Genomic DNA, 24,507 nt, shown 5'->3' on the forward strand with positions numbered 1-24,507 from the left:
TTCCCAGAATTCTCCTGTTCTCATTGACCTGCCTCTACTTCCTGTCTGCTTGTCCCACCTATACTTCCTGCCTGGCTACTGGCCAGTTAGCATTTATTTAAAATATAGTTGACAGAATACAAACCATTCTTCCACACCATTGTATTATTCTCAACAGTTTACCCTGTGATGAGTTTAGCTGAACTGGAACACCAGAGGGGACAGACTCCAACTAGTGCCCTCACTCTGACACCAACTTCAAGGTTAAGAATCTCCAGGGCAAGTCTCATGTCAGACAAGCTGGCTATGACCCTGTGGATACCGCGACACCCTCACATTTATTGTTTGTGAGCAAGACTCGTGGAACTGAGAGACGTGCTACGCTTGTGATTGGTATCTGTCATAGTGAAAAGACGGATTAAAATTAGCCAAGGAAAGCGGTACATAGGGCACACTCCAGGGGCCATCCCACAAGAGTCAGTGGCATCATCACCTCCTTCTGGGCACAATAAGTGGCCAACTGGAGACATTTACCTGCTCTTTTTCTACCCAGACTTGGAATGCAGCTCAATCTCACACTGTGCAGATTCCGATTCCTCCAGACATCACAGCTGACACAGGGTGCCTCAAGAACCCCACTGTGAACTCTGTATTTGTTATTAGACTGTCTTGTGGCTAAAGCATCCAGACGCTTCTGTCAGGCAGGACATTCCAGGGGCTTAGAGATCCTCTCTCAGTAGCTAAGGGTGAAGGCCAGACCTCTCTTTGGGTACAGTTAGTCTTTCTTTACACAGAGCCCCCTTTTCATTGACACTAAACAACCAGAACAGTAGTGAAGACTTCCCCAACCCTGGGATCAGCCAGTTCTTCCCCACAGGGACCAGACTACAGGAACGGGCAGTTTCCTGTGTCTCCAAACCTGGAACACAGCAGAGAGAGAGAGCACTCTGGGGCTCAGTTTCACACTTCCCCATAGATTGTTTCCACCACTTCTCTTATGGTCTGGAATCGTATAGAACAATATATTAAAAACCTTTCTTCTTTGCAGTGAAATCCAGATAAGGTTGTAAAGTTGTTTGGCTAACCTAAGATATACAACAGTGAAAGTCAACTTTTGACATTGGATTGTAAAACTGTAATGGAAAGGTGCACCATAGTCATCTCTACATTAACAGGCATCCTGCTTTGTAGGAGGGTGTTGCAATGAATTGTTTATATGCAGATATGAACACAACATGTTCTTCTCCCAGATAAGGTATTGTGGTGTTTTGAAAGAAAATGGCTCCCAAAGGGAGGGGCACTTTTAGGAGGTGTAGTCTTGTTGGAGGAATTGTGTCACTGTGGAGGCGGGCTTGGAGATCTTATATATGCTCAAGCCATCCCCAGTGAGACAGTTCACTTCCTGTTGCCTTTGGATCCAAATGTAGACTTTAAGCCCTGGTACCATGTCAGACTGCATGCTGCCTTGCTTCCCGCCATGACGATAGTAGACTAACCGTCTGAACTGTCAGCCACCCCAATTAATGCTTTCCTTTATAAGAGTTGTTATGTCATGGCCATGGTATCTCTTCACAGCAATAAAACCCTAACTAAGACAGACACCAAAGCAATGATTCTACCCAGATGTAGCTTGTGAAAAACAAGTTTTACTGGGATGACTTCCAAGAGTGTAGGTGACCCCCAAACATCTGAACCACCCAAGTCTCACCCCAGCATCAAGAGCTTCTTTCAAGCTGCACACACGGAGCCCTCTGCTTTAGCTAACCTTCTGCCCTGTATAGACCTTACTTCTGGAGACCATGAGGTCACATGCCACATGGGAAGGATTGCATACGGGGTGTAGGAAGGAGTGACTGGAATCTCAGTCGAATGGCCTCCCCACCTCAACCTTCTATGAGGGAATATTAAAGGGCCAGGCCTGAGGGATGCTCGTCAAGAGTCATAGCTGCCCTGCCCTGAGGGAGGTGCTGATAATGGCTGGGGTGCTTGGAGAAGACATTTCCACAGCAGAAGCTCTCTCCACACACTGAGTGGAGAGCTCTGTGACGGCAGAGCGCCTACTAACTGCCATTCTATCTACGGGAGCTGATCTCTGTGTAGGGTTGGAGTCTCTATGTAGAATCTGCACGATGAGACAGAATGGAAGCTCCCCTACTTCCCGATGAGCCTGGAGTTCTGGGACAAGCAGCACTGCTCGGTGACCACATGGATCACACTTCTGCCTGGGCCTTCGATTATTTCCTTCAAACAGCCTACCAGTAAGCCAGTGCGTTAAGGAGAAGGAGCACTTGGATAGGAGCCAGAACACTCAGGCCTGACTGTACTCTGATAGCTACACAGGCAAATATCTTTGAGCTGGTCAGTTCCTCTGTAGGCTTCACTGCCTTTTCTACAGAATATGTTGTTTGTATTGGATCCACATCTGACTCTAAATTTATCTAGTTTCCCCCCACATTCCATGGTTTCTTTTTTACTTTTAAAAGTAGAGTTCCTTTACTTTTAACCTAGGTAAAAAGATTGTTTCCACTAAGTATGTATATATGTATGTGTTATTGACTGTCAAGAACAGATATTTTAAATCTCCACTTGACCCAGCCAGGTTCATTAAGCCACTATTCTTTAGACCATCGTTTCTCAAGGCATGGTCCCAGGACGAACATCATCAGCACTAGCTGAGATTTCAGAAGGGCATATTCCCAGGCCCCACCCTATACCTACTGAATCAGAAACTATGGGGCCAGAGCCCAGGAATTTGTATTTACAGACTCTTCAGAGAATTCAGAAGCATCCAAATCTGACAGCCATTATTTTCAATTGTATTGCAAAACATAGAATCTAAGATAATTTCAAAGAAAAATCACAGCAATCAAGCAAATATAGCATTTATCAGGTATCTCATACCATTCTAAGTACTTGCTGCATATATTTTGATTTGACCTTGCAACAAAGCTAGTACTATTAATTCATATCTTGGAAACTAAGTAAAGATAAATATTCAGGTAGGCCCATATATTCAGAAAATGCCAACATGGTTCTCAAGCCTTCCATCCATTGTCCCTGAATAAACAGGACCGTTACCCATGTCTCCTTTTGTTACTGAACATTTAAATCCTTCCTTTTCCATTCCAGTGTATTAAAATAATTATACCAGCAACCAATCCATAATGGTCTAATTCTGTTTCAAGTGGGCATGGAATATAAAGCCATTATTAATTTTAAGATCGTTTAAATGTTGCAACTTTATAATGTTCAACCTCAATTTTAATTTTAAATCAAACTAGAGAAGAATTACTATCAAAAGAAAAGCATGTGATACTTATGAACAGCCTGAAAGCAGTGCCCTCAAATCACCTCCTTAATTAGAAATTTCAGAACTTAGACTGTGTCATCTAATAAGTTTCTCTGTGGGTTTGTGACATTTTTCATCCCATCTATAAATGTTTGCAGTGCGGTCTGTTAGAAGCCTTTACTTTCTCATAGACTCCCTGACACCAGGCCAGGTAACATGACTAAGTTGATATAGTCATGAGCCATGAGCATCAAAGGGTTCAAGAAACATCCCCTTTACTGGGTTAGCGTCAGACTTTAACTAAAGCACAGGCTGATTTCACACCACAAGGCTTTCTGTAGCATTTAAAAGAGCAAGCCAAGCTTCCGTATGCTCCATGGTGAATGCACACAGTGAGGGCAGCAGTTAGAGGGTAAGGGATGATGACAGTATTCCTTTATTCTGTACAGAGGCCTGCTAGGCACCCTTCTGGTAACTATTCCTTCACCAACAGTCCATGACTCTCTTAAGTTTATGTGTGTATATTTAGAATGCATGAAAAGATGATATGATCTATGTTAGAAACTAGACATTCATTTGTAAAACTGTATAGTTTGATATTTACAGAAGGATTCTATGATAATCAAATTCTCAGAAAGTAAAAACAAGCAATTAGAGCTGAACTTATTAGTAGCCTTGAAAGACCAGCTCTCAAGGCTACTCCAAGGATTTGAAGAAAAACTCCACGGCATAGCAAAACTGATCTTAAGATTTTTCTATCTGAGGGATATGGAATAAATTCACACACATGCTGTTCTGGTCATGCTCTTTATTTTCCTGTCCTCTAATTTCTTGTAAGTTCTAATTCTTTCTAGTTCTCCTTTGTTTCAATTCTCTCTTGCTTCTTTGTTCACCTAGCTTAAATACGCTTTTTACAGGAGGCTTGAGGCAATAAGAAAAAAAATTTCAAGAGTTACATCTCATCGGTCATAGCACATTCCTTGGGTAAATGATAAAAACAGAGCCATTTACCATGGCAACACAAAATTTCAAGGTTTCTGGTGTAAGACTGATCAAAGGCCAGGGGCACAGTGCCCAATGAAACAAGCTGAAAGACATGGGTTTTTATCAGCCAGACTTGGCAAGCGAGGAATTAGCATGTTCCTCTAGGTTGCTTTGTGTTAATAACCTTGGTTAGACATCAGCAACTCTGACATTGTGCATATCTGTAAAGTTTTTAACTTATCCATTTACAGAAACATTTAGTCTAGTCTGAACTTGCTCTGAGGTGAAAATGAGCTAATTGTGTGCAGTTTTTCTCAAACTGGGGAGAAATTGTTGTTTTCTTGTGTTAGTCTGAGTGAAAGGAACAAAGCAGGCTTTTAAGTACCTTACAGTCCTCGTGGGACAATAGATCTAGTTATGAAGCATATCCTAGTATATTTTCTATATATCAAAATTATACAGATTAATGATAAGTCATCTTCCTGACCACCCACAGATATATGTACCCATAAGATTGAGATGTGATCATGAGATCACATATACACATCACATGAGATTACACACTATAATGCAGGTGTTGGAGAGACATCATAGCTGCTTTTGTATATGTGAAATTACAGACAGGAGCAATAGTTTCCAGAGTCAGTGGTTCTACCTGCCTTTTCCAGATGGGATTCTCCTCCATCAGAGAATCATTCCTCTGGTGGGTTGACATCTGAACACTAGTTGTCACATGCTGCAACTCCCACAGCTTCTGACATGATCTAACATTTAACATACACAGAGACCGTTTTCTATGAGTGGGACAGATTAGTGTTAGACATTATTACAGGTAGCTTCCATTGTCAACTTGAAAGAGCCCAGAATTATTCGTCCTTCACATAAGGGACTGCCCCATCAGATTGCCCTGTAGGCAAGTCTGGGGTATTTTTGGATTGCTGATTTATGTCAGAGAGCCCAGCCTACTGTGTATGGTGCCACCCCTGTGCAGATGGTCCTGTGTTGTATAAGAAGGCAGGCTGAGTGTGAACCAGGGAGAACAAGACAGAAAACAGAGTTCTTCCATAGCTTCTGTTTCAAGTTCCTGCCTTGCTGGAGTTCCTGCCCCAGCATCCCTCAGAGATGGACTGTAAGCTGTAAAATGAAACACACCCTCTCCTCCTCACATTGCTTTGGTGTTCATCACAACAGAAAGCAAAGTAGGTCAGTGATGCTTTGAGAATAGATCTGAAGTCCTTAGGAACAAATTCAAACACAAGTCATACTGTTGTAATCAAACTATCTGGGTGACTTGTTAGGAAAGCTCAATGTTTGTATTTTCCAGAATAGTTCCAGTTGTCAATATTTTGTCCCATTGTCAGATTTGGGAACCAGAGAACTGCATCTTCATGGAGTTCAAGTTGGCAACATTTTATTAACTACAACTTCTTTTGCTTTAGGGCCTATAATTTAGATATTCTTACTATTTTAGCTGAATCTTTCCTCAGCTAGTCAGGTTAGTGAAGTAGAGTAAGGAAAGTCATATAGCCAGGATATGGGAGAGCTGGGCCCTGCTGGGAGCTCTGGGCTATTGCATGGAATCCTAAAAACCATGCTAGACAAGTATTAGGCCTCAGTCTATAAAGAAAGCCAAGTACAAACATGTAAAGTAATTTGATATAAGTAAGTGTTGTTGATTTTTAAGTAGGTCATGTGTGTAGATGTACATGTGTGTCCTTGTATCTGTATATTTAACACACTGTTCCTGCAAGGAAGGACACCTTCTCTTTCCATCAAAATCACCTTTTTAATAAGTTTTAGAGAGGATGTCACAGAAGTCCAGCAGTTATGTCTTAACACATTGTTCAGAAACAATGACACTAAACTGACAGTTTGGTGTTTTCACTAGATTTCTCATCAGTCCCTGTGTATGACTTATAATACACACATATAATACGAAAATGAACAAGATCAAAAGTAACTCCAAGAGATAAGAACGAGTCAGCCAATGTGTGTGCTGAGTAGAAGTGAACAAGAAGAATTTATATTGCAAATGACTGTGTGGCTTCTGGTCTTATGGGGTCTTTCAGGGCTGACAGCAAATCTTTGCTGCATTAGGCCTTTCAAGAATGTCTACTAATAGTGGCTCTGTCCCCAGACTGTCAAAACAATAATAGTTTCTATGTAGAAACCGTATGGCAAGTAATGTTTTTGATGTTCATAGAGGTAATGGGTGACCTGTAAAATTTCAATATGGCAGATTGGATGTAACTGAAGAAAGAACAGAAACAGAACTGAACCTCATTTCCTGCTGGGTGGGTGCAATGTTTCCCACAGTGCTCATCTCTAGTGCAGTCATACAGACAGGTACTTCTTAAGAGAGAGGACAAAAATAACCTAAGAGAGCTGAGCGAGCAACCTCACTCAGCAACACTGTCGAGTATCAGCTCATCACATGCAATGAGCTTGCTAGGGTTTTCAACCCAGGGAGAGGGCTCCACACCTCCTCTGTGTCTCACCTGCACAAAACATGTTTCAGATCATTTCTGACTCCATTCTGAAGCAGTTGCTGTGAACTCCCTGTCTTCCCGGTGAGAATTTCCCAAGTTCAGGCAGGATTCCAGTTCCCATGTGTCTGGTGAGAAAGTCTGCACTGCTTCCTTCTGTGCCGTTACCTCACTTTTACTTACTAATTTCATAAGGTAGGGGATGATTCTAGTCTGGCAAAAACAAAAACAAAACAAAAAAAAACCCATGGAGGTGCTAAAATTTTGGATAATAGAGTTAGTGCAAGGAGCTCTGTGCAGCTGCCATTTATGGAGTTCTTCTGTATTGGGCCTGTTACATATTCTCTCACAACTCTAGGAAGCAGTGTTGTTGTCCATACAAGGGGCAGATGGAGGAAAACTAAGACCTTTGGTTCCTTGGTGAATAATGCAACACAGTTTCCCTCCCTCACAGGATTGAAAGACATCATTATAGAAAGACCCGTGGAGCTGCAAATACGGGGGTGGGGGTGAGTTCACTCCTGGGAGGAAGCACAGTGTAAGGGTCCCAAAGGCTCTCCCCTTGAACTGCCCCTTACATAGTACATGTTTTCAAGCAGTAGATCAGGACAAAAAAAAAAAAAAAAAAAACCCAACCCATGCCTTTTCATCATTGGTCCCCACCGGCAATAGTGAGTGTGTTCAGGTATCAATCTGTGTGCCCTGCAGGTTCTATGTGACAATCTGAGCAGAGTACAAGTAATAAGATGTGTTTGCCAGACTTTGATGTGCATCAGTGAAAAGATGCAAATTCTGCCCCTTGAATATGGCACTGGGTTCCGTGGGAACATCCCCAAGTAAATAATAACACAGGCTGGACCAATGTGCAAGTCCAGTTATTCTCCCAGAGCACTGGTAGACTTTTCAAAATGCCTTTAGCGACCCAGTCTGCAGATTGCTCTTGGTGTGACTGTTGCTGAAACAGGTGTCTCGAGTTGTGAATTAGCATAACAAAATGGTTTCCTTGTGGCAGCAGCCCATGAAATAATCGGTGCCATCTGCATTTATCTGAAGTTTGGTTTCTAATATGCACACAGAGAGTCAGCTGCTTCCTTGTGTCATGATGCCGATTTGATCCCGAGGGTGCCTGATGGAAACATGTTCACCATTTCCAAGAAAAACACACATCAGCAGAGCAAGCTAAAGCAATGGCATAGGTTACTTTTCTCCTCCCCGCCCCCGTGGATTATTTCTGTTTCTCACTAAGCAAAACAAAACTCAAATGCGCACATAAAAACTGCTTCCTCGGAACAGTGTGTGGCAGAGCCTGCTGGGACAGAAAGCCACCAGGCTCTGTGGACACATCTGTTGTGTTCTTGAATCACCTCTGCTAGAGCCTCACTTTGGCTGGAAGTTCCCTGTTTTCTTACCTTAACCCGTATGTAGCAACCAGAGCCTGACACAGACTTAAGTCTCTGGCCCATCTGCTTTACCACCTGGGAGAGCAGGAACCATCCAGGCTACCCTTCCATCTTGACTCAGCACAAAGCAAATGGTGCAGAAGGCTTCTTGTCCACACTCTGAGATGATAATAGAATCCTCTTAAGAGCTGTCCTAAAGCCATGGAGGCAGTTCTTTGTAATGAATACCACAGAGCCATAAGTATCCAGCGACTCAAGCCCACTGTAGCTCTGTACTGTCGGTAGCTACCAGGCTGGGAGTGTGCTCAGCTGCTAGAGCGCTTGCCTCGCCCTGGATTCAGTCTCCAGCACTGAATAAAAACCAAGGTGTTGGTGCATACCTACAATCCCAGTGTCCAGAGGTGGAAACAGCAGGATGAGGAAGTTCAAGGTCATCTGTAGGTGTAGGCTGCCCAGACCTGAAATAATCACAACACTGCTTGGCCTATTAGCTTAGGATTTTTATTAACTAACTCTTACATTTTAAATTAACCCATTTCTATTATTTTATATTTTACTATGAGACTCGTGGTTATACTGGTAAGGTTTTGACCCGCATCTGTCTCCCTAGGCAGCTACTCCCTGACTCTGCCTTCTTTTCTCCTCTATCTCTGCTTGGAATTCCCACCTTGCTCTATTCTGCCCTGCCGAACATCAAGGCATCTTTATTCATTAACCAATAAAAGCAACACATACTCAGAAGGACCTCCCACACCAGTCATCGTTGACTACTTAGTGAAAACTTCAGGGTAGCCCAGACTGCAGAAAACCACGTCTCAAAAACCAACAACAAAATCTGCAATAGGTAGACAATATATACTTCAATCCATTTTCATTTATTTATTTATTTATTTATTTAATTTATGCATTAGGTCCATGAAGACCTCCATCAATTAAAAGATAAATTAACAAAATTCTCAAGTGAGGAGACAAGAGACCCTCTAGACATTCAAAATCTCGAGACAGCAATCCAAAGAACTGAAATGGGGTTAAAAGTGAGTAAAGCTTTGGACAGTAAACAAAATACTGGGAAGAGGAGAGAGGACCCAGTGGTTCTCATGGGTCCCCATGTCGTTCTTTAGCAGAACTGGGTTTAAGGGAACCATCAGGCTATCTTTCTCAGATGGCTGCTTGAAACTCATGTAGGAGAAAGATATTATTCCATGATGTTATGCAGGTCAGAGCTACACAGCCAAGCTATTTATTGACTTTGTGCACGGTTTCATTTGGGATGAGGGCTGCGGGTCACTTAGACTTTGAGTCTCAATTGTTCATTATGCTTTTTGGGACATTTGAAGTAATTTGGCCTTGAGATGCCTAACCTTAGGCATGTAATAACACACAGTGTTTTGTGCGTTTTGGGGGGCTTAATTACACGATTCAAAGTATTGACCTAATGAAATGAAGTAAATTAGCTAAGTATTTTACATCCACCATAATGGCCTGAGCTTTGACTTTTCTGTAACAGATTCACATTGAGAAGTATCTAGATGTTGTAAACCACCAGGTGTTAATGGCTCCTGTGCACGAAACCTCACATTCCAAATGGTAAGTAAAATAACCACGTTACAGCCCAAAGTAAAGAACACCAAGAACCTTTTATCCCTTGGATAAAATGCCTAACATTAGTCAGCATTTGGAGTTTAGGCATTGTAGGCTACTCTCAGTCCTACTGCTTGGCAGCATGACAGTTGCTGGGGTCCTATGTTGCTGTTGCTTTTGGTGAGAAATGGTTAAAATTCTTCAAGGAAACATTTAAATGAAAACAGGTTGGGGTTTTCACTGCTTAGATCACATGATACTTGTTTACTTTTCTGTACTTCCATGTGTGCTTTATTACTTAAGTGATTTGGGGACTGGAGAGATGGCTCAGACATTAAGAGTACATATAGCCCTCTGGAAGACCCAGGTTCAATTCCCCACACCCACAGTAGGCGGGTTCAGAACTTCTTGTGACTCTAGCTCCAGGAGATTTGACACCCTCTCCTGGCTTCTGTGGAGGCCTCCATCCCCTAGTAAACACAGTGCATACAATTCACACAAACACATATAAAGTCAATCTTAAAGGTTGTTTTGGTATCTATAGCAAGTAAAAAAAATTAATATAGCTTGGTTGAAATACCCACTATGTAATATATCTTAAGAGACGATTTATTGAATTCAGACTGAGTTTTAAAAAACAGTCTTGCCATGGGGCTCCTACTGAGTGAATATAGATAAAGCTTGGTAGTTAGTCTTAAGTCCCTGTGGCTCCTCTTTGTGTTTTGCATATGGACCTAGCTTATGTGATGGATGGATGGGTGGATGGATGGATGGATGGATGGGTGGATGAATGGATGGATGGGTGGATGAATGGTTAGCAGTAAAGGCAGGGCTCTGAAACTCTGCAGAGAGACATGGGGAGGTGTGGCAGAGCCAAGTCCCAGTGCTAGACAGTGGGGAGCAGAGCTCTGAGTAGGCGTCGACCATTTCCTCCTCATCTCCCACCATGGGGGTAGTGATGCAGGTATCTGTTATCCTTTTTTTTTTAGAGGTTACCCTGTCCTGTCATCCCTGGCTCCCTAGCCTTGTATACATAAGTATCTACCTATCAGGTTATGCCCTATTCACCACAATTTTACCCTCACTTCCTAGATGGAGTACCATCTAGTGAAGGCGTAAGTCACAAACAATGCCACACCAGTTTGGAATTATGATTAATAGGGTGGCATTTATTTAAAGGGGAAAAAAACTCACAGATCACTGTCCCAGGCAACAGCCCTCTACGCAACCAGGAAGGGAATCTAGTTGCCGGCGGAGCAGGAAGTGAAGAGAGAGAGGAGAGGGAAGTGGCCGCTTTTTTAAAGGGAGAGAGACCACGCCCCAATGGGCTGGTATCTTAGCAGCTATAGGCTGGAGGAGTGGGAGGACCTCCCGCAACAATCTAGGTATTAATTATTAATGTTTTGTAACAGATTATCCAAGCTTAATCTCGTAGGACAGCAAAACATATTATCTCATAGTTTGTTGTCAGGAATATATACGGACACAGCCAAGCTAAGAGCCTCTGCCTCAGCGTCTCTCACAATCTAGGTGCTGACTGCAACAGTCCCCTTTAAGACAGCATGGAGAAGGGAATTGGTAGGAATCGGTGTTCAGCCTTGGTCACACAATCACCATTTGCCTTTCAAGCCCATTATCACATGCAATCATATGAAGTTCTCATTCTGAGGACTAGAAGAAAATCCATTCCATCTAGGAGCCTCTGGAAGCAAAAAAGGGCCTGGGAATGGCCAAGTGACAGGAGTATTGTGTCACTGTGATGGTCGCTTCAAATGACAGTGATCCTTCTACTTCAGACTCCCTCGTGTTGGATTAGAAGAGTGAGCAACCATGCCTGGCTTCATCAAGGGTTCTTTGCTGTATTGATACACCAACACTCCACACCCCCACTTTTACCTGGTGTTTGACTCTAAAGCCTCATTCTCCTTCGTTTTTATCCTGAGTAGGACCGTCTTGTCAGCCCATGTTTACCCCAGGCTATGGAGTCTTCCAGGAATCTGTACTCTGGGTAGCACTGTGGCTTGTATTCTATGGTGTTGTATAACGTTTTACTCTTTTGGCTTTTTGGGGTGCCAACCACGCAGCTCCCAAATAAATCACACATGGAGGCTTATTTTTTCTTATAATCATCTGGCCTTAGCTGGGCTTGTTTCTAGCCAGGTTTTCTTAACTTTAAATTATCCTGTCTATGTTACTTCTGTGTATCTTACTTTCACACTTACTACAGAGCTGGCTGGGTGACTGGCTCCTGACATCCTCCTCCTCTCCTTGTTCTCCCTCCTCCCAGAGTTCCCTTTCTATTTATATTCTCTGCCTGCTAGCTCCACCGATCCTAGCTCCTGCTTCGCTATTGGCCATTCAGCGTTTTATTAGACCATCAGGTGTTTTAGACAGGCAAAGTTACACAGCTTCACAGAGTTAAACAAATGCAGTATAAACAAAAGTCACACACCTGAAAATGACACTATGGGATTCAAAGAATTTAAGTTTAGAGCAAAGACTCTAACTTGGTGAAAATTGCAGTTCATGATAGCACCTGCGTAGATGGAGACTCAAGCCCAGCCGGCTGGAGCGTGGGAGGTTACTCTAGGCTGTTCTAGAGAGTCCACGGGTAAAGTAGTTCATGGACTCAGGCATGCTGAAAGGAAAAGGGAGGGTTTTCTGAGGAAAATAAGATAGCACACGTGAAAACCACAAAGAGAGTGATCCCAGAAGGTCTGTTCATCAGGGAGATAACTCAGCTTGGTGGAGGGACATGGAAGAAAAACGGGCAGGTAGAGCAGGGGACAGACAGGGCAGGAGTAAAGTCTAAACTCACTTTCTTAGGAAGGAGGAAGTTCTGATGGCTTTGTGTCGGTTTGTGACTGAATGGAAACGGTGTTTGGTAAAGATGACTCTGGAAGTGTTATCGCCAGCGGCTGGGGAGAGTCTAGAAACAAGCAGCTGGGTTACCAGCAGAGGCCCGTGTGTCATCAGATGGCTTATCTGTCACTCGTTTATTCAGCAAGCATGTATTGAACAGCTGTTATTTGGTAAGCATGCTTTTAGATACAGGAGCTGTGTCAGCCACAGACCTCGTCCTTCTGATGGGAGGTGTAGATCTAGAGGAAGATGTTCGCAGCGGGAAGTAAAAGGAAAACTTGATTTGAAATATCTGGAAAGAACCTCAGTGCGTATGACATTAGATCGAGGTAAGAAGAATGAGACTCAAGAGTGACCCCAAAACTTTGGGGCCTGGGCCACTGAGAAGGTAGAGTTGTGTGGATCTAAAATGTTTGCAAAGGGAGAACAGTGGGTGGGAAAATGGGCCGGGTTCTGCTGCTGCCTCCCTCCCTCCCTCCCTCCCTTCCTTCCTTCCTTCCTTCTTCTCTTCCTCCATCCTTTTTCTTCCTTCTCCTCCTCCTTCCTTCTTTCCTTCTTTTCTTCATCCTACTCTTCTTCTCCCTACTCCTCCTTTATTTTTTTTGTCAGAGAAAACAACTGGATTTAAAATTCAGTTTAATGAAAGCAGTTTCTTTTCAATACTGCAGTTTGTAATCTGAAGCAGTGTGGTGTCAGGACTTGCCCTCTGTTCCATGGATTGTCACTTGCAAATAGGCTAAATTATAACTGGCAGATTGGTCCACTTATTCTTTGAAAACAAAGACTCTATAGGGAAAATAAAGAAGGCTTCTTGGAGAAAAAAAATATGGAGTTATACACCACTGAGGATATTGAGTCTTAGTTTGAAATTATAAGAAGCCACAGAGACACAGCCGGAGGCCAGTGAGATGACAGGCAGGTCAGGAGCAGGTGGAGTCAGTGTATGTCAAAATGGCAAGCAAACATAAACATCTGGTAAGAGCCTCAGAGTGAAGGGATTGGCTAAAAGCCACCAGAGGAGGCATCTTTCACCAGTGAAATAATCCAATAGGTGAGCTCTCCTATCTTGAGTGAGCTCTGGCTTCATGTCTCATCAGATGAAAGGGCCGGGGTGTTATGTGAGGGCTGAAAAGAGCTAGCCAGTAGCAAGTGGAATAAAACAACATTTCTGGGAAGAAACCTTTTATCTGGCTCTCCTCTCTTGCCAAAGCAAGTCCTTTCCCCTTTCCCCTTATTAGGGTCCACTAGAAGAGTGGAAAAGGACCTGGACCAGGTCATGGGGTTGGCATCCACATGTGGCCATTGGGTACTTGCTTTCGGGTTTTATACAGTTGTATAATAATGGTCCTCCTCTCAGGAAGGTAGGAAGCCTGGCAGGTTTCTTGGATCCCCACAAGCCTGGAGGAGGTGGCGAGAGCATCCCTCGGATCTAGCTGTTAGGGTATGGCGCTAAAGTGGGTTGCAGCTCGAGATGAAATGAGATGGATCAAGTACACTAGAACGGTACTCAGAGTATTCTTCAGGGAATCCTGGGATGTGCAACCTGCTTTGTGTATCATTTTCTGCAGACCACAGAAGACTTTGAACCCATGTCTGTTCATGACATTCTCTTAGGTCAAGTACAAGACAAGCCATGATCCTCCACCTGAGAGCAAAGAAGATAGCATTCCCAAGAGTGTGGCATTGTAGTTGTGCTCTTTAGTTTTTCCTGTCAACCTATCAGGACCTGGGGTTGCCTTGGAAGAGAGAGTCTTGACTGAGACACTGGCAGGACCAGGTTGGCCCATGGCCATGTCTCTAGGGAACTGTCTCAATTGTCTGTTGGCATGAGAGGGCTGGCCACCCCTGAGCAGGAGGTCCCAGATTTTATAAGAAAACTGGCTGAGCAAGATGGATGCTAGCCGGTTCCTAGTGTTCCTCCCTAGATTCCACTTTCAATTTCCATCTCCAGGTTCCTGTCCTGACTTCCCTCTGTGATGGACTGTAACCTGAAACAAACCCCACCTTCCCAAGTTACTTTTTGGTCCTGGTGTTTGTCACAGTCATAGGAAAGCCAACTGGGATACTTGTACAAAGTAATTCCGAATTTATTTCTTATGTGGATAGAATCCTTATGTCTTCCCTGTACACACCTGGTGTCACCTTGCACCCATCTGTCTCCTGGTCATGGTTCTCAAACAGGTGATTTTCTGTTACTGCTTCCCAGTCAGAGGTGATGAGGTGTCAGAACCTGACGTTCCTAACACAGGTGATTTGTGCTTGAAATCCCTGGGATGAGCATGCACCCGTGATCAGCACTCATTCAGCTGCACGGAGGGTCAGCCTCTGCATGAAGAACCTGGTCCTAAACGTCCTGTTCCCTCTGGTTATGAAAGGCTAGAGCAAGCCATTGCACTGGGCTGAACCAGGGATGGGAACTGGTTGGTCAGACTGGCAGGAATTCCAAGTGTCTCTCAAACTAAGACTGCTGCAAATGTCCTGGGAAGTGAGTCCCTCTGAAAGGGGAAGCAGGCAGCAAACTCCCTGTAGGCCTCTGCTGCCCCTTTGCCAGAAAGGCACCGGTGCTGTGAGTACCCAAGAGTCAGCATTGCCCAGACCTCTGAGGCTTTCCTCTGCTAGACACACTGGAGAGGTGGGAAGAGCGCATTCTGCACTGAGCACCTAGGAAAGTGATTTAGATCAAATGCACCACAATTGTCGTCCCTCCTTGTCACCATGATCCCTGTCACTGCCAGTGTTTTCACAACACATCACAGTTTGCATGACCTCCTTTAATGGTTTCTTCATGTGTGCATAGGGCTGTAGATGTGTGTATGCACATGTATGTGTACAGAGGCCAGAAGAGGACTTCAGGCATCCTCTGTCACTCTCTGCCGTGTTCCCTTGAGAGTCTCTCACTAATTCTGGAGCTAGGCAGGCAGGCAGGCAAAGAGCCTCAGTAATCCTCCTGTCTCTGACCCCCAACAATGCTGAGGTTAGAGGTTCAGAGCTATGTCTGACTCTGTGTGGGCACTGGGGATTTGAACTCTGGTCCTCATGATTGTGCATCAAGCACCTTTACCCACTGAGACATTTCCCTACTTCTAAGGATTTTCTCTCTTTTTGTTTTTGTCAAGACAGGATTTCTCTGTGTAAGAGCCCTGGCTGTTCTGGTCCTCCAACTCACAGAGATCTGCCTGCCTCTGCCTCCCAAGTGCTGGGATTAAAGGTGTGTGCCACCACCACCCAGCCCCAAGGACTTTAAGCATAAGAAATTGATGCTTCCCCTTTCTCTAAGTCCAAGAGGTTGATATTTTCCCCATGAAGAAAGTGAGACTTAAACGATAGAGGTAGCCGGTTGTAAAGGCCACATTCAAGTCCGGGCCAAATGTCTGCCATCTGGTACCTTCCTCTTACTCCATAGCTTGCTCTTCACAAATGTGGCTTTCCTTGTAACAACACTACTTGCTACTACTCAAGAGGAAAATGTGGTGGCGGAGTCATACCAACGGTCAGTAGGTACACAAAGGAATCACTGACGCTGGCAAGTGCAAGGCTTTCCTGCCAGTCCTTCTAGTGATAAGGACATCATCAAAGGAGCTGTTTTAATCTGGGCAGCGGGACTGTTTTGTATAATTCACTCTGACCGCCACGCTGGCAGTGGTGCTGGGTGAAAATGCGCTGCTTGCGCCCCTGTTGCTGCCGGACAGGCTTCCTGCTCACACTGTTCTTAATGGCCACGTGCCACTCATTGACACTAGCAGAATGGCTGCCATCTGGACCAGCACTGTCAGGAGCTTTCTCTTTATACACGATTGTGCTTGTGATGGGGGGGGGGGGGGGCGAGTAAACAAGAAAACAAATGAGTAGCAGTGAGGACCAGCAGACAGAAAAGAGGCTTCTCTCAACAGTGGGTGCGGACGGGGAAGGCTAGTCTACATGAGGGGCACTTGGATGTCTAATAAGTGATAATAAACAGTGTCATAATATCATAAATACCATTTACAGCAATCCACCAAGAGACTCCCTCTGACAGGGGGGGCAGAGGTTCTTGTTTTCATGCTCTCCCCTAAATCCCACAAGAAGCCATGTTTGTTGCGTACAAAACCAGCTTAGCTGAGAGGTAGAAAAGCTGCTAGCCAGCAAGGGCTGCGGGATGTCAGAAGCATGGTGGAGAGCACCGGGTTCTTGCTGCCTTGGATAACCCATCTGGCTACATTTTCCTTCCTTAAAGATCTTTAGACATTTTTTTTGAGACAGATCTCAGACGAGTTGACCGAGCTTTGATTTGTGTGCTGATGTCTTGATTTCCCCTTCAGTTTGGGACATGGTTTTGCTAGACAGGAATTCCAGGTTGCTATGTGTTTTCCATGTTTTGAAGATTTCAGTCCACCTTTTCTTGCCTGCCTGGTTTGTGGAAAGAAGTGCCACTCGATCAGGACTCAGTTCCGCCCTCGTGGTAAGCTGTGCTTTCTCTCTCGCAAGACTTCCCCTTTGTCTTTGTTTTTGTGCCTTGTGAATTCGATATGCCTAACTTTAACTCTTGGTACTTATCCAGGCTGGTATTTCTGAGATTACTGGATGTTTCACGAATTTCAGCAAATTCCCAGCCATCACTACTCACTTTTCTTTTCTTTTGTCCATTTCCAGGGTTCTCATTGGTAGGTGCCCCACGGTTCTTGAAAATGCTGCTGTTCTGCTCATCCTTTTTCCACCTCTACACTTTAGTGAATTTGCCCCTTTTTTGTATTGATAAACCTACCAGAGGCGTTGTTTATTTCGTACATTGTGTGTGGATGTAGCATTCTGTTTCGATTCCATCTCAGGTTATCAGGAGACACACTTATCCATTCAGTCTTGCATGCTGTCCCCCTTTTCCATTAATTCCTTAGCGTGTTAGTCATAGCTATTTTATATTCTGGGTTGGATAATTCCAAAATATTCACCATCACTAAATCAGTTTCTGGATCTTAATATGTTACTCTAAACAATATTTATTGTCCGTAGCGTACTTCAGAGTTTCTGTCGGATATGAAGGTGTTGTAGGGGAATGGGCTACATAGACCTTCATTGCAAGGGGTCATCTGACTAGGAGTTATGCAGTGTTTACCCTTTGCTGTGACTATAGATCTCTGCATATTCCATTTCCCCCATATCTCTCTGTCTCCACTGTTGTCTCTGGGTTTCCTCAGAAGCTTTAGAGCCCAAACCCTGCAGCTCTTTCATCTGCATCCCTCCATTGCACAGGGGTTCTGTGGCGTCCATGTAAGCTGTGTGAGGAAGTAGTCTATGTTCCTGTGGGAAGACCTTTCAGGTGTGTGTGTGTCCCTGAGCTATCATCCGCACAGCTTTCTTTCAGCACTTCCTGCTTCTACCTTGGGTGAGACAAGAAGGCTAGATGGATTAGGATCACTATCTACAGTTCAGATGAAATCTTTGGTAAAATACTTTTCCCTGAGAGCTGTCTTTCAACACAAATGCACAAAAAGCAGAACCGCAGGAACATTTCAGAGTGGGTGTGTCCTTCGCTGGAAACAAGGCGGAGGGCTTTTCTCTCATCCCCACAGTGAGAAGATGATGTGGACCCTGAAGTAAAACATGGACCTTTAATTGATGAGCATCTCTGCAGTGAGCCTCCAGGAATTTGTCAAGCGGAGTTTAAGTGCCCTCCCCATGGCTGCAGCTGCTGCATTTGTGCTCGGGCTCCTGCTCAACTGCCCTGAGTTGTCAGTCTTTGCATCTTAGCATCTTGTTCTTTCACGGCAGCCTTTTGCCCAGTGATCACAGTCCTCTGGTGGATGCAGGAAGTGGTATTTTGTCTGCTTTTTGCTTATTGTAAGGATAGATGTGATCATATTCATCATCTCTAACATGTTGGAGAAAAATCCAGAACTCTAAGTTGCTCTTTAATGACAATTGTGTTTGTTTTTGTTTTTCAAGTCAGGGCTTTTCTGTTGCTTTGGAGCCTGTCCTGGAACTAGCTCTTGTAGACCAGGCTGGTCTCGAACTCACGGAGATCCACCTGCCTCTGCCTCCCGAGTGCTGGGATTAGAGGCATGCGTCACCACCACCTGACCTTTAATGATAGTTGTACAAAAATGGACATCATAGTAAAACTGAGAGATTGAGTTATATTGTTGACCATATTTTATTCATTTTGATTATTTGATCATGTTATAGAAATTGAACCTGCATTTATATGTAAAAATTAAGTATAATATGAGACATATATCCTCATTCTTAGAGTTTTACATTGCTCTAGAGCAATCTACTGCTTAGTAAGGAAAACTCTTCACCAGCTCTGTTTTTAATCTTGCAACTATTAAATCTGCAGAGATGTAAAGAATATATTTACCATTGGCTATCCTATCATTTGATTTATTGAACAAAATACAGCACTACTCTCTCTCTCCCAAGATGTGCTTTATGTCTAACAACTGTGTCAACTGTTAGTTGTATAAGCAGAGCCAGAGCTGGTGCTTTTGTTAGTGCTTCAGGGTCCTTATCAGATAGGAAAATTCTTGTGCTTAATTAAACAGCTGCGGGTTAGAGTGGCCACACTGCTAAGGACTGCCCTGGTCCGCTGGAGTCACCAATAGTGACTCCATACTAAGTAGGAAGCATTTTTTAACATTTCGATTTGAGAGCTTTTGGAGCTACAGCAGATTTTAAACCCCTTTTCTGTTTACTTAGGATGTTTCCAACTGTACTTGACCAGAAAGCCTATACGTTCCCCATGGAGCCTGAGGATAAACTTTGGCGACCTCAAAAGCAGCACGGTTCATTTTCACATGGCCTTACAAGAGCAAAGGTAGGAGCCTATGAAACAGGCAGCCAGTGGGGAAGGCAGGTGGGGGAGGGGTGAGGCCAGAGGGAGGGGAGGCCAGGGTATGAGGTTCCTTCAGGGATAATGAAAACATTCCAGAGTTATATAGTGGTGAGGGTTTACAACTCTGTAAATGCACCACTGAATGTACACATTCAAAAAGGGAACCTGCTAGTAAATAAATTATATCACAACAAAACTGCTAATTTTTTTTTTCTAAGGTGGCATTTCTAGTATTTTGGTGGTGATTGTGGTGGAGAAGGTTTCATTCAGCTTATACTTCCACATCACTGTTCATCATCAAAGGAAACCAGGACAGGAACTCAAACAGGGCAGGAACCTGGAGGCGGGAGCTGATGCAGAGGCCATGGAGGGGTGCTACTTACTGGCTTGTTCCTCACAGCTTGCTCAGCCTATTTTCTTATAGAACCCAGGACCATCAGCCCAGGAGTGGTACCACCCACAATGGACTGGGCCCTCCCTGATCAATCACTAATTAAGAAAATGCCTCACATGCCTGTTTTTTATTTTAAAACATGATAAAATAAAATATAATAAGATAAAGCAAAAGCCATCATATTGCAGTTAGACATGACAACCCCACAGGAGGAAAGGATTCCTAAGAGCAGATATAAAAGTCAGAGACCACTGTTCTCACCGTTAGGAGTCCCATAAAAATACTAAGCTAAATGTTATAATATATACACAGAGGGCCTAGGGCAGACCCATGTAGGCCCTGAGCTCGCTGCTTCAGTCTCTGTGAGAAAACTGCTAAATTTTTAAAAAGAGTAAATATTTACATTGTGTTTTTTAATTTTTTTCCTTTTTTTATTACATAAAAAATACCAATCCAAATTCCACCTCCTTCCCCTCCTCCCAGTTTCCTCCCTCTCCCTCCACAGACACTCTCCCACCCCTTCATCCCTAAGGGGGTGCCATGCACCCCTCTCTGTGGAAAGTCCAAGGCCCTCCCTACTACGTCAAGGTTGAGCAAGGTTTACATCCAAAGAGAATAGTATCCCATGAAGCCAGTATATGCAAGTAGAGACACATCCCAGTGTCAGTATCAGTGGCCCCTCAGTCTGCGCCAGCTGTCAACCCCCTTCAGAGGAGCTTGGTTGTTCCCATGCTTGCTCACTCCCAGTCCAGTTGGAGTTGGTAAGCTACCATTAGCTCAAGCAGACTGTCTCAGTGGATGACCCCCTCATGGTCTTGAATTCCTTGCTCATACTCTCACTCCCTCTACTCTTCAACTGGATCTTGGGAGCTCAGTCCAGTGCTCCGATGTTCCCATCTGTTGTTGGACGAAGGTTCTATGGTGATATTTAAGATAATCATCAGTCTGACTACAGTTCAGACAGCCTCTTCTCTATCTTCAAAACATATAAAGAACTCAAGAAATTATATTGTGTTTTAAATTAGGTAATACAATACATATTTTGGTCTGTTTCTATAATTTGATGTTACTGTTGTTTTGGATGTGTCTATAGCACAGTTAATTTCTCAGCAAAAGAAGTTTCTTTAGAAGTAAATCAGTCAAAGCACACTTTTTTCCAAACAGAGCTCAGAAGGAACATGTTCTGCTTCTCTGCTGAGCACGTTTTTCAGCTGTAGGAACTTCTTGGTGCAATTTTGGGGATCTTAGGGAACCACGTGATCTGCAGATAAAGATGCTTTGGCTTCCTCTTTTCTCATTTGCTGCCTTGATCCCTGCTGGTGGTCTGTTGAGTAGAAATGGAAAAAGGAGACATCTTGTCTTGTTTACTGCTTTAGTGGAAATGCCTGGAGTTCTCCACTTATCAAGGTGTTGGCTTTGGGCTTGCTGTAAATTCCTTTACTATGCTGAGATATTGTTGTCCATATCTCTATTCTCTCCAGGAGATGATCCTTTCATCTATTTATGTGGTGGATTATGTTTATTGATTTATGCATATTGAACCATCCCTGAATGTCTTGGATGAAGCCAACTTTATCATGGTTGATACTCTTGTTGATGTGTCATAGAATTGGATTTATTAATATTCTATTGAGAAGTTTTTCACTTTTGTTCATCAGACATTTTAGCCTAAAATTTTCTTCCCTTTCCCTTTTTTCCTTCTTTGTTTGGCTTTGGTATCAGGGTAATTCTGGCTTGGTGGAAGAAATCTGGTGATTTTCTGTCCTTTTCTATTTTACAATACTTTGGAGAGTATTGATGAAGTTCTATGAAGGTCTGGTAGAATTCTGTACTAAATTTATCCGGCCCTGGGCTTCTTTAGCTGGGAGACTTTTAATTACTACTTCTATCTAACTGCGTATTATGGGTTTATTTAAATTATTTACTTTTCTAGGCTTAGGTAGTTTGTATGTTTTTTGTTTTGTTTTTGTTTTTGCTTGTTTTTAAAGAGCTGATGAGGTCTCTGGCTTTGCCTCCATGGAGTGTTTTTTAGTTTGGTTCTGATTCCCTTTGTGTTAGTCGGTTCAGTCCTCTCCAACAGAAGATCACAGACCAACATGAAAGAAGTCTGCCTCTTCTAGCTACTGATGCTACAAGGCCCAATTCATAGGCTGGCAGATCGGGTATGTGATGAGGGCCCATTTCCTAGTTTGGCACTACCTACGTTCCTGAGGCTCCACCCTTATGATCTCCTCACTGAGCATAGGCCTTGCCTCCTGACAGCAGCACACCAGGGCTAAGCAGATCAGCAGAAGCTGTGGGGAAGGAACATGCAGTGTGTACTGGCCATCCCAAACATGCAGTGTGTACTGGCCATCCCAAACATGCAGTGTGTACTGGCCATCCCAAACATGCAGTGTGTACTGGCCATCCCAAACATGCAGTGTGTACTGGCCATCCTAAGCATGCAGTGTGTACTGGCCATCCCAAGCATGCAGTGTGTACTGGCCATCCCAAACATGCAGTGTGTACTGGCCATCCCAAGCATGCAGTGTGTACTAGCCATCCCAAGTATGCAGTGTGTACTGGCCATCCCAAACATGCAGTGTGTACTGGCCATCCCAAACATGCAGTGTGTACTGGCCATCCCAAACAAGTCATAGGTCATTGCCCTTGGGACTTTGGAAATACCAACATGTCTAATGTTCAGGACAATCCTAGAAGGAGGCGTTGTCATTATCATCAGCTTATTTGGAAAGAGACCAAGGTACATGATGCTAGATATGTTGTGTAAGAGCTCACAGCTTAGAGTGTCTGAGTTGGGATTCGGAACCCAGAAATGCAGGGTCACAAAGCCCACTGTGGTATTCTTTTTATGACAGCTTTATTGACTTCAAGTGCCCATATCATAAAGCTCTCTACAGTGCTTAGTTGGGTGGTGTTTTAGCATATCTACAGTTACAGTCAGGGGAAGAAACCCTTCCTATAACTGCTTATATTACCTGAACGTGTAAGTCACAAACAATGCCACACCAGTTTGGAATTATGATTAATAGGGTGGTATTTATTTAAAGGGGAAAAAAACTTACAGATCACTGTCCCAGACAACAGCCCTCTGCACAACCAGGAAGGGAGTCTAGTTGCCGGTGGAGCAGGAAGTGAAGAGAGAGAGGAGAGGGAAGTGGCCGCTTTTTTAAAGGGAGAGAGACCACGCCCCAATGGGCTGGTATCTCAGCGGCTATAGGCTGGAGGAGCGGAAGGACCTCCCGCAACACCTCCCCCTTTTGTTTAAGTAAGAGAGTTCTAAACTTACTACGAAATTATATACAATAAGTACAAATATCCTATTCTAACTAGCTTAGGTCTTGTATAATAAATAACTTGGCCAAGTCATGAGAGAAAAGTAACTACATTTATATAGTCTTCAACCCCATCGAAGATCTGAGAAGGGAAATAATGTTACCTGGGTAATTAGAAAGTTCAGTAAAACAACTTCCAAAACATGCAACAAATCACAGAGACAACTAGCTACCTGGGCAATCACCCAAAGTCACGTTAGCAGCGTTGAAGCAACCAACTTTGGCTAAGGCCTAACATAACTGACATACCATTTTCAAAGGCAAGCAACTTTTCAAAACTATCTTACCCTGTCTTGGCAGGATATGACAGTCCTGTTTTATCCATTGATGCATGCTCTGTATCTCTGTCAGTGGTTGAGGTACGGGCATTTCTTTGCCCAAAGGCCAGTTCTGCCAAAAAGAAAGGCTCCAGGTGGAGTGTCTTTGGTGCTCAACATTCTCTCGGGAATAGAGTGGTGTTGCCAGGAGCAATTGTGTCTCACTACCACAAAACTCTGAGTTAGATTAAAGGCCATTTTCTACAGCTCTTTGAAGAAGTTGAAGATTATCTATCTATACTGAGTATAATCTGTATATATCTAAAGATCCTGATTAGTCTAATTATAAATGACAAACTTAGATGACTATTAATTCTCAATATTTATCTAACTTAAAGACTAAGAAAATAAACGACTGTGAAACAAATGAGGACAATGACCTCCAAATATAAACAATGTACAAATATACATTGCAATAGGTAAATATATATCAATACACAAACATTATATAAGTATCTTAATCAGAGGTAGAAATGTACACTGCAATATGGTAAATATATACAATATATATATCAATACAATATATGTCAATACATAAAAAAATGTTTTAAACAGAGGTGGAAACATGCATGCAAACAATAGTCAATATAATTTAACTTTGTATCAATATACAAGAATCTATACCAAAATATTTGTCTAAAAACAGTAACTCACAATTACAAATCTATTATCCCATCATCCCTCTTATTTTTTTTTCAAAATGATCCCTGAGCTTATAAAATTCCTCCCTCAACCCTCAATCGTATACTAATTATAATCAACCCCTAAATGATGTCCCTAAACCCAAGGGCAAACTTTACTGGGAGAGGGGACGTCGTCCTCTAGAATTACTTCCAGCTGTCATGGGGGCGACGTTCTTTCTGGGGGATCCTGTGAAAGTAAAATGATGCTTAAATTTCAAGATTAATGTCTTTTAAAATTGCCAATAGTCTCTGAGTATTTTGTGCAGGTCCGGCCAAAATGTTGTATAAGATGTGCACCATTTCAGCTAACCAAGTTGGAACTGTCTTGTGCAGCTGGTACCCAAAGCAGGTCTTGTAGTAGCACTATCAGTATCATGACGTCATAT

The sequence above is a fragment of the Microtus oregoni genome, unplaced genomic scaffold (assembly GCF_018167655.1).
Source record: "Microtus oregoni isolate MIOR12 unplaced genomic scaffold, Mior012 000032F_ref0000030, whole genome shotgun sequence".
Taxonomy (NCBI): domain Eukaryota; kingdom Metazoa; phylum Chordata; class Mammalia; order Rodentia; family Cricetidae; genus Microtus; species Microtus oregoni.